An 11967-nucleotide genomic window follows, 5' to 3' on the forward strand; every position below is an offset into this window, starting at 1 on the left:
TGACCAGTATTCTTTACCCTAAATGTAAGTAATAGTGCCTGCTACATCTGCTTTAACAGATTAACGTCAGATTGCCCTAACAGAATGTCACAGAAACTAAAATGAGGATTGGCCCAAAATGGAATCATACCATAAACTTGTTTATTGCTCTAAAAATTGGTGACTGTTGCTGCATTAGCATATTCATTTATTTAAGAAACGTTTATTGAGCACTGAATTTTGCATGATAACAAGACAAAATCACAAAAGTGGGACTTTATAGACACTTATTCATCCATCAATTTATTCATATTAACTGATTCATTAAGAAAATTAATTGAGCTTCTTTCTATATGCTTAAGACTGTGCTTCTTAGAATTAATTATGTTATAATTAGGCAGTAATATGTATAGTAGAAATTAACATAGAAATATCCTTAAAAATTAAGAAAGCCAAACTTTTTTTTTTGCTGGACAATTGTTTTTGCTGAACAATTTTCACCTGAAATGCAGATTCAGTTCCAGAGCAGATGGATGTTCCTCCTGAAGCTTCTGTAGGTAAGCTCTCCAAGAGCTTTCTTCTTTCATTGTTGCTTATTATTTGGATTAGCTTACTTTTGATGTGAGAAGTACTATCAAAGTCAACTATCCCCACCCAGGATCCATTTTCAACGGTCTGCAGCAGGAAATGTTTGGCTGCTTGGTTCATTCGATTTAGGCGATTAGAACCCTGAATAAAAAAGGATAAGAAAAACAACCAAGTGGTTTTTGACTGGCAAATGATAACAGATAACATACAATGTGTGTTCGTAAGAACTTTCGATGAACAATAATTAGTGTTTTTAAATAAAGCAATCATAAATTTGTTGAGTTGTTAAAACTGAAAAATATAGTTATATGTATTATGAGACATATGATAGTATGGAAAAGAGCACACACTTTTAACTAGAGCTGATTTTGGACTATAAACTGCACAAATAAGAGCTGAAGGGTAAGGTGGGGTTTGGGTTGAAATCAAAACTTAGAGACTGTAATTATTCTTTAAGGCCTCTGTACCAGTTGTCTCAAAATGAAACCACTCCCCAGAGCTGGCAGAATCAATCCAGACTGTAGTGGATGGACTCTGATTAGTGAGTGAAATCTCCCCATCCACTGAGGACTAGACTTCCCAAAGGGTGAGACTTACCAGACGTGCAGCTGGATCCTGAGAGGTCAAATCCCTACCTCTGCCCATTCCTCTTTACCTCTCCCCCCCACTTTTCCACCAATGGATTGGTTGGAATTGGCTCTTTGGTAACCCATCAGGGCTCTCATCTCTCTTCCCAGGCCATTGAAGCCAATCCCCTTTACACACTTTTCTTCTAGCCTCATCACCGCTCTGATCTGTGGTATCTCCTCCCAACACTTGCCCAAATTTCCCCATGAAACTTACCTTCATGTTTTCAGACTTATCAAGAACTAAGCACACAGTTCTTTCACTGATCCTCAGCAATGAGAAGACGGGCGGAGGAGGTGGTGCCACCATAGGCACAGTGTCTTTAAAATCCTCAGAATTGCTGATCACCTCCCAAGTGCTTCTGAAATTGCACATTTTATTTTGTAGGCTTGGAGCTTCTCAGTTATGGTTTTTTTCATTACAGAATTCAATGATCTAAAAGTTTAATATGATGAAAAAAGTTTTATATACAATGCATTTAAAGATATAAGTACATACCTGACAAAAATTAAGATCTGTTCTGCAAATTTTTTGTTTGTTGAATGAAATATGATTCAATGAGGAGTCAATATCATAGCAATGTAGACTTTCAATAACAATGATAGTAATAATAATAGTAATAATAATAAATAACACTAGTTAAGTGCTTTACTATGTAGCAGCCAATGTTCAAAGAACTCTATATTAATACATCTAGTCCCTCAGGTCACTTGAACAGATACTTTATAAACATGATGACAAATTTGATTGTAAATATACAATCTAAAGTAATGATTGGTATACTTATAGAATCAATACCTTGCATAAACATTATGGATGTCTTTTCAGTTTGATATTTATCAGGGAAGAACTGACAATCTTTTTCATACAGTTTTGTCTTAGAATCAATTTTGCATCTATTAGTTACACAGCTGTTTTCTTTACACTTATAAACTCTATTTATACCAGTAATATCTGTAGAACACCTGAAAATATGACAGTTAGTCTTTGAAGCAACCTAACCATTAACAGTTTTTGAAAATCTTAAGTGTTTCTATCCACAATGATCCTTATATAAAGGTTTTTGTTCTGATTTGTGTACTATACACATAATATTCTGACAGCAAAGTTTAAGGGTTTCTACCAGAGCAGTTATCTATTTTTCAAGAAGTTTTAAATGGGACCTGCAGATATGTACAATGACTGAGTTTTCTGCTTATATTAAAGCTGCTGCTGTCTTGCATAGACTCAAATGGCTGCAGGTAGTCCTTTTTCAAACACTTCTCCTGGTGGCTTTGAGACAGTAAATGGACTGTAGGCATCTGGAGGAGAGAACTTGTAAACCCATTTACTCTCAATATCACCTTAGCTTAAAGATAGATTTGTCCTTAGAGAAGTTACCCCTCTAGCGAATGGGTGTGTCACAACCACAAGTGTTGTGATTATTGAGGAACATTGCTATTCAAAAGAATTTGTGGCTGGAAACAAAGAGTGAGGTGTTGCCAAGGTCAGCAGATCGTAGAGTAAAAAATGGTGGGAGCATTGTAGACGTATGCTTTATTGTATGAAATTGGCCACAGGTGGCAGTGATTACAATGCATATGCTGGGATGCAAATATATCCAATTTTTAAAATGTGTTTCCAGTTCAAATTTAGGAAGTGATAACTAGATTTCATTCAATCATTTAGGGAGCTTCCTAAACATGTCTATGTTTTTCTTGCCCCCAAGCTCAGGGAACATATGGTGCTATCTATATTAAGAACCATGATGAATATTCTGTAGCAGAGACTAGGCATTTAGGGGGAAAATGATGTAAACAAAGGTAATCAATGTAATATTCTTTAAAATAGGTGTCCTGAAACTGATGCGATTGGGGCCTTCCTTGAAATCATGTATCTTTCAGCTTGTACATTTGTGACTAGTCCTCAGCCACAGTAGGGCTTCTAACATTGATGGCACCTAATTTTAAACCAATCCTCAAACTATTCTGCTATCTTCATCTCAGAACCCAGAGGATTGTCTATTAACTGTGATGTTAGATTGGTATTTCAAAGTGAACCTTAAATCCCAAGAAATTCCTGTTTGGTTCTTTGAAACGGGTTGATTTCCTACTCAGCCAGCATTTGCCACTTCTTCTTACCCATTTTCCCCCATTTTTTTGTAATGTAAGTAATTTTGATCTCCTAGCATGTAATACAAGCCTTTACACAGAGCACAAACTTCAGTGCAAATGAATTCTGGCAGCTGTGGTAGAGAGGTGAAAAATATGTCAACTTGGCTACCAAATGTTCTTGAAGTTATGTATATTTTACATGGACAACCAGCTACTTTAAGATACATTTTTTGAACAAAACAGAAAAGCACTGTTTTGTGATATAGCATCTGTTACCTGCATTGGCACAAAAGTGAATAAATGGCTTTTGAAAGAAATCAACTAAGGAAAACAAGAAGTTACAGCCTGAAGTAATCTAAGACAATTTAAATGGTCATGACTTGTTGCTTCAATTTTCTTTGACTTAGCGCTGTAGAAAGGCTCATCATCATTGTACTCATCAAACACTCCCCAGAGGAGATGGGCTCACTCATGGACAAACACTCTACCTGTGGGAAAATATTTCAAATACATGATCATAATTCAAGTGACCAGATTTATCTCAAATATTTTTAAAGGCCTTTTTTCCCCTATTACAATTATTTGGATTTTAAATGACTGCCATTGTTTATAATTTCTTTATATTACATGACATTACAGTATACTATAAAGTGTATTTTTTATTCCACAGCATGTTAAATCAACAAAACATTTCTAGAGCATTTTCTATGGCCCAAATACACTGGGCTTTGGGTACCTGTAGCTATATAGTAGGGGAGACTGACATAAACAACATAATTAGACTGCGAGCCTCCTTCAGTTCAGGAAATGTAATATTTTTCTTTGTATCATTCATCGTTCCATACATCCACCCAATTTTTCAATTATTATCTTATTCATTCAACATTTATTGCCTCTTCTCAGCTGTGTATCCTTGGACAAGTTTCTTAACCTCTCTATGCCTCAATTTCATATCTGTAAAATGCATTCTCATTGGGGACGAAATTGTCTCCAAAGTGGCAAAAATTGGTGCCTGGGGTTAATAAATCTTAGGGATTACAATGGTGTGTGTATCTCTTAAGCTCAATACCTGGCAACATAAGTAGATATATAGTACATGCGAGGTATTAAAATGTCACGGGAGGCATTCGTAAAAAAAAGTCTAAAAAGGCTCCTCCAGTGGGCAATAATGAAAAAAAGATTGAGAAACACTGCTATAAAACATTAAAATTGTGGTGATGTTGAAATGAATTGACTCATTAAAAGTGCTTAGCATATAGGTAGCATTCATTATGTAACAATTATTTCTATTATTAATTATATATATTTAGCACTGTACTATGTACCTGAAACTATAAAGATGAGTAATATATTGTCCTTGACTTGGAGCTGCTTAGAGACAAAGGGATATAATTAAAACTTTTTTTCCAAAGAATTCAGGGTGAATGGAAGGATATAGATAAATCAACAGATTGAGTTGCAGGAAGAAGCAATAAGGGGAAATATAAGGGGGAGTTTTTGCTTTAGCAATAATGAGTAAAAACTTTTGAGGAAATGAAGATGCAGAGAGATAGGAAATAGAGTCTGTTCTGTTACAAGATATGTTTATGTAAAACAGATTAGCTCATGTGAGATCTGAAAATAGGAGGAAAATATAAGTATTATGCAGATTTTATGTTTTGTCTTTTAGTCTTTGTTACTCAAAATGTAGTCCTTGTGGACCACACCAAGATCCCCTGGAAGCTTGTTAGATGTGAAGTATCTCAGGCTCACTCCAGACCTAGAGAATCAAAATCTGTATATTAGCAAGATCCCTCCATAGTTCCTATACACATTCAATTTTAGAGATACTGGTTTAAGTTTCCTAGGCAACGGTTACCAGAATATTGGGAGTAGAATTATAACCTTTGTTGTGGAAGAAAAAGTCCTCATATCAACTACTGTAATAGGAATTTAATGGATTATAAGAAAATGTAAAGCTGCCTGCACTTGCAGCTCTCTTCTCATAGAGTTCTACTCTCAGACTTGTTTCATTCTCAGCTGATAATAGGTTGCCCTACTTCCCATGCCCGTTTTAAAAGCAGTGCCTTTGGCTTAGAATTCCTTCCATTCCCATCTACATTTTCTAAGTTCCCACCAGCCATTTTTACTTTTTAAAAAGCATTTCAACTTTATATGAGTGTATGTTGATATCTGTTGTGGCAGCAAAACTTAGAGGTTGCCTGCGTGGCCCAAATCATCTCTCTAGGTACTATTGTTATTGTTGTAATTGTTATTATTATAAATTGAATAGGTTTTGAGGAATCTCTTTCTAATCTTATTTTTCCAGAAACCTGTTGTTTTAGGGTATAGTTTGGCAGAATGTGAGATTTTTTTCTTATGAACACATATCTCATTATGGGAAAAACACCTGACTGGGAGGAAGAGAGGAATCAAAAATGGGAAACAGCTGAAGTGGGGGGACTGAGAAAAGAACAAGAGCTCAGTCCTCAATGGGGACATTGCCTTTAATGACTAGAGAATAATTGGCTTTAAGGATTGGAGAAAATAATATCTTCTAACAAGTGGAGATGGGCGGAATGAAGGTAGACATGAGTTTGGAAGCAGAGAGGAAGTAGGGGCTCTGTTTTCCCAATAAAGGTCCCTCTGTTGTTTGTTGGGATTGAAAAAAGTAGCTAGAGATCTTGAGAAAAGTGGTAGAAGCTTTAGAACAGCTTCTATGCAGAATAAGAAGGGAGCTGAGAGAGGTAAGTTCAAACATTATTGAGTAGCTTTGAGGGCTTCAATGAGCTTTGAAAGCATATTTTTTTAAAGATGCCAATTAGTTTTATAATTTTGTTTCACAATCTTTGAAATATATTAATAGGAGCCAAAAGAAACTGGCTAGAAATTCAGTTCAACCGGCAAGTTGAGTAAAACATAAGGATAAGAGTACTAAGGGAGTTGAGCTATTTATACTTGTAGCTGACATGACTGACTTCATTGGACATGCCAGGTAGAAAAGAAAGTATATCTAGAAGGGCACAAAGGATTCAAGGTGCCAAGTACAACAAACATGGTCAGACCAAAGTATGGGGGAGAGATAAGATTGGGATGGGATAGGATGATGGAGCTTTCAAGATTGGGTCCAGGCAATGTTGAGGACCATGACTAGCTGATTGTTTGACAGAGATAAGAGACTTAATGAATGTTCACTGAAGGGGCAGTGGAAGAGGAAGAAGTTGTTCTGGGCTGTACGGATTCAGGAAGGCTTTCATTGAGTAGTGACATGTGGGTTGGGCCCTCCTTTGACAATGATTTTCATTTTTACCTGAAAAATAATGTGCTTTAATTCATTTGAAACAATAATCTTAACTTCTTAGATTGAACTAGATGAAATTGCCATTTTTATAGGTAAAAATGATCACTTATAGACAAGTTCATCTGGTTCAAAGAATGGGTTGAATAATAGTATCAGCAACTAACAGCCTGTGAGCGTTTTCTATTGGCCGGGAACTGTCATCTTGGCCCTTTTCAGCTTGCCACGCATCTGCCTTCCATGGAGGTGGCATGTGATTGATTAATATCCAGAAGTGGAGAACTGAAAAATTAAAATCTAAAAAGTGTTCCTAAAGCAAAACATTTACTATGGCCATCCCATGTTCAAATTTCTGTAGAGACCATACTGAGTACAATTACAAGGATGATCTAGTTTAATATTCCCAACATTTCTATAAGATAGGAGCTCCTCTATTCACCATTTTTTTAGGAAATAAGCACAGAGAGGCTGAGTCGCTTGTACAAGGTCACCCATAGCTGTAGGGGAGTCAGGATTTGACCCTAGGGACTCTGGCTCCAAGGCTTGTGCACTGAACATGGATATAAAGCTGCATGTTGGAATCATGGCAAAATATTTGTTTTAACCAAAATTCCTACCTGATGGTCCAAATTCATTTTGTTTTTTTCCAAGTACAAAGTCGGGGGTGAAATGAGTGTATTCTCCTTTTTCTTCACAGGCAGTGAACTGCTTGGTATATATCTCATCTCTACCTGGGAGGGTAGGTGGTGTGACTAAAACGTCAACCTGAGAACATTTAAAAAGATTTCTAAAAGATAGGAATAGAAATGATAACATTTGTCTAAAAAACCCTGAAATGAGTAATTTAGGTCAAAATTGAGAAGCAGTAGAGAAAATATTTTTAAGAGAAGATTTTTGACTCTTACATGTTTGTAGCTTTCATGTTTTGGCCTCTTGTACTGAGTTTTGTTCTTCCAGTTCTCTGGAATTAATATTGATACATTTTTGAAAAAAAACCTTTTTTCTGTGGCTTCATGCAGATAAGTAGAAGCTGTTATTATAGGAAATATTATTATTATTATAGGAAAAAAAGAGAAGTGAGGATGGCCAAGGGAGAGTAGACTAAATGAACAGGCATTCATCACAAGCAATTCTCACTTTCAGTCATTAATACAAAAAAGCAACTGACTGGTGAGTAGGGTTTCTGATTCAGAATTTGAAATCTGTTACCTGTCAGTCCAAAATTGTGGCTTAATTCTGCACATTTAACAGCTTTCAGTCTTCTATAATCCTACATCAAAAGTCAAATACTTATGTTTGGCATTACAAGGAATTGCTTAATATGATAAATGGCATGGATTTTGGAAGCATCTAGACTTCGTTGCAATACTAGCTTAATACTCTGGCTTAAACCTTGGCTGGTTTATATGACTGCTTTGAATCTCAGTCTCATTATCTCTTTTTTTTTTTTTTAATTTTATTTTATTTATTTATTTTTATTTTTGGCTGTGTTGGGTCTTCATTTCTGTGCGAGGGCTTTCTCTAGTTGCGGCAAGTGGGGGCCACTCTTCATCGCGGTGCGCGGGCCTCTCACCATCGCGGCCTCTCTTGTTGCAGAGCACAGGCTCCGGACGCGCAGGCTCAGTAGTTGTGGCTCACGGGCCCAGTTGCTCTGCGGTATGTGGGATCTTCCCAGACTAGGGCTCGAACCCGTGTCCCCTGCACTGGCAGGCGGATTCTCAACCACTGCACCACCAGGGAAGCCCTCATTATCTCTTTAATATACTATTACAACCTATCCTTAAGGTTGCCACAAACATGAAATGAGTTATAAAGTACATATAGGCAGTCATAAAACTCATTGATATCATTACTATTATAATTCCTAGTAGGGAACAGCCTTACCTGATGCAAGCTGAGGAAAGCAGTTTATGGCGATGGCCCATAGAAGAGATTTTCACTATATTCCCACCTCCCAGCAGAGGCAGCTGGCTTGGGAGCACAGCGAGTGGAGTAGTGGAAAAATTCATAGGAGAGGCAGAGCTTTTTGATCATAGGCAGAGCTTCTTGCTCTGCCATCAAGCTGAAAATAATATCACCTTATATTGTTTAGTATCCCAAACCCAAAAATGTTATGATGAATGAGAGAAATTGTTCCTCCTTATTATCTAGTGGAGGAAACAGCTAGATGAAAGGTTCATTGGTAATCTATTCTGCATGATCAAATGCACTGAATAATTGAGGAATACTGGGTGCTGTATGACTATGTCAACCTCTTCATGTTGCTGGCAGCACCACAGTCTACGGTATTTTTTATGTCAAAGTAGATCCTCCTTCTCAATTCTTCCTGACCTAAGACCACAATAGAACTATTCTTCAAGATTTCCAAGGGATCCTTTCCTTTTCTCTGGAAGTTGCTCTAGTGTGCTCTTGATGTATTGAAGAGACCATTAAACTGATTGGGCTCAGGTCAGGGATCAGCCAGAAGCCAGAGTACAGAGAACTGAAGACCAGAGGACTGGCTGTTGGTAGGAAAGGGACTTTAGAGAGCTCCCAAAATAGGCTGGAGGTTACTTCTCAATTGATGATAATTATATTTTTCCAAGTGTTCAGGCCAAAACCCCTGAAGTTTTCTGTGATTCCTACTTTCCCTCCACCCCTCCTCTACCCCACACATCTAAACTATCAGCACATTTCTCTATGATACTCTCAGAATATGTCCAGAATCACACCACAGTAATGATCTCTACCACAATATCCCTGTTCCTAGTCACCATCAGTTCTCATCTGCAGCAGCTTCCTACCCAGTGTCCCTCTGTACCTCTGTGCTGCAACAGAGCTTATACAGGATGAAGGACAAGTGGAAGCCCTGTACAGAGTTTCCTCAACACTGCCATCAGAATGATCTCAGAATAAGCAGAAGAGAGCACACCTCGCCTCTGCACAGATCATTCTATGGGTTTGATCTCACTCAAAGTAAAAGCCCAAATCTTTCCAATGTTCTGGGCCCTGCTCCCTCTCCAACTTCAGCTCTCCCCAGCCTTCCTCCTATGCATTCACAGCTGTTTCCTTGCTCACATCAAGCATGCTGTCACCTCCATGCTGCTGTACCTACTGTCCCCTCCCCAGGTTTTCAGTGGGCTCTTCCCTCACTCATCGCAGGCCTCTGCCCAGATGTCACATCAACAGTGAGAACTTCCCTGACTATCCTGCATGAAACAGTAACCCACATTCTCTCCCTACCCCAGTCCCACCAACACTGCCTATCCCCCTTTGCTGATTTATTTCACTGCATAGCAACTTACTACCATTGGCCTGCTCTACGTTGACATGTTTTTATTATCTATATCATCTGAAAAGGATATATACTGCAGAAGATCAGGAGCTTTAAAAAAATTCACTGCTCTCTCTCCTGGCATGCCATAAGCAAGCATTCAATAAATAATTGTTTAAGGAACAAACGAGTCCAATTGCTAATTTACAGATGGAAAAACGGAGGATCAGGGAGGCCCCATGCCTTGTCTTTGGTTTTATGGTGAGACAGGGTAGAACGCTGTATAGAACCTTCAATTCCCACTGCCCATTCCAGCATTGTCTTCCCTGTACCATGCTGCTTTTAAACTTCCTGGAGTACCAAGAAGTTTCCATTGCAATTATTAACTACTAACTTTTTTCTTCTCTACAATTCAAACAAGAGAAATTCCATTTCTTCCTTACCTTTATCTGTTCAGTTAGTGTTTAATGTTCTGGCACAGCAGGGTCTATAGCAATGACAATGCCCTCATAGCCATTGTTATTCAGCCGAACAAGGGGAGTATTGGACCCCTGCAGCACCTATAGGACTAAGAGGAAGACAAAACTTCTGAATAACCCCATTGTTCCTCTTGAGTTGGTCCTGATCCCAACTTTGGTTTGTTCAAGAGGCTTTTCTTTCTCACCCTCTCCAGTTCCCTCTCTATCTCTCTTTGTTTCTCTCTGTCTCTCTCTCTCTTTTTAGGAGTATATATGTATATATTTTATCAGTGTTGGCTGATTATGGGATATTAACTGTATAAAGGTCAGTGTTTGGAAAGTGGGAATGTACTTGGCTTCTGGGCACACAGTTGTTTTATTGTATGTTATTGTAAAAGTGATCAAGATGCATACTAGAAATCAGATCTTTTTATAAAATACTTTGCACATTTTCTTCTTGGATACATTTTCTATACTTTATACTTATTAATTTTTTAAGTGTAGACAAATGCTTATTACTTTCTGTAGCAAGTTATGTGAAAATTAATAAAATTTGTAATAAAGTTGATAGAAACAGAAATGATGGTGGTGTTTCTCAATTTTAGAAGTGGTTTTAATTAATTTATTTATTTATTTATTTATTTATGGCTGTGTTGGGTCTTCATTTCTGTGCGAGGGCTTTCTCTAGTTGCGGCAAGTGGGGGCCACTCTTCATCGCGGTGCGTGGGCCTCTCACTATCGCGGCCTCTCTTGTTGCGGAGCACAGGCTCCAGACGCGCAGGCTCAGTAATTGTGGCTCACGGGCCTAGTTGCTCCGCGGCATGTGGGATCTTCCCAGACCAGGGCTCGAACCCGTGTCCCCTGCATTGGCAGGCAGATTCTCAACCACTGCGCCACCAGGGAAGCCCAGAAGTGGTTTTATTATTAAATTATTTACCAAGAGTATAAATATTGGAATATTAAGTAAGATTTTTAAATGTAAATAATACCAAATTGGGTGATTTGGCTTAGAGACCTAAGTGAAAAAAATTTTTTCTTAATTGAAGCATAGTTGATTTACAATATTGTGTTAGTTTCACGTGTACAACATAGTAATTCAGTATTTTTGCAGATTCTCTTCCATTATAGGTTATTACAAGATAATGGGTATAACTCCCTGTGCTATACAGTGTATCCTTGCTGCTTATCTATTTTATATATAGTAGTTTGTATCTGTTAATCCCATACCCCTAGTCTGTCCCTCCCCTCTTCTTTCTCCCCTGTGGTAACCACAAGTTTCTTTTCTATGTCTGTGAGTCTTTTTCTGTTTTGTTTTACATTCATTTGTATTAGTTTTTAGATTTCACATATAAGTGATAGCATATCATATTTGTCTTTCTCTGACTTACTTCACAAAGTGTAATATTCTTTAGTTCCATCCATTTTGATGCAAATGGCAGTATTTCATTCTTTTTAATGGCTGAGTTTTATATACACACACACACACACACACACACACACACACACACACACACACATCTTCTTGATCCAATTGTCTGTTGATGGGCACTTGGTTTCCTTCCATGTCTTGGCTATTGTGAATAGTGCTGCTGTGACCATATGAGTGCATGTATCATTTGAATTAGTGTTTTTGATCTTTCTGGATATATACGCAGGAGTGGAATTGCTGGATCATATAGTAGTTTTATTTTT

General features: G+C 37.7%; 1 pseudogene; it reads right to left on the bottom strand.

The window, feature by feature from the left end:
* The window catches only part of LOC133087151 (calcium-activated chloride channel regulator 4-like), a 48975-nt pseudogene extending 38556 nt beyond the window's left edge, over positions 1-10419 (bottom strand).
* Positions 10420-11967: the final 1548 nt, after the last annotated feature.

Source organism: Eubalaena glacialis, chromosome 3, assembly GCF_028564815.1.
Source record: "Eubalaena glacialis isolate mEubGla1 chromosome 3, mEubGla1.1.hap2.+ XY, whole genome shotgun sequence".
Classification (NCBI taxonomy): domain Eukaryota; kingdom Metazoa; phylum Chordata; class Mammalia; order Artiodactyla; family Balaenidae; genus Eubalaena; species Eubalaena glacialis.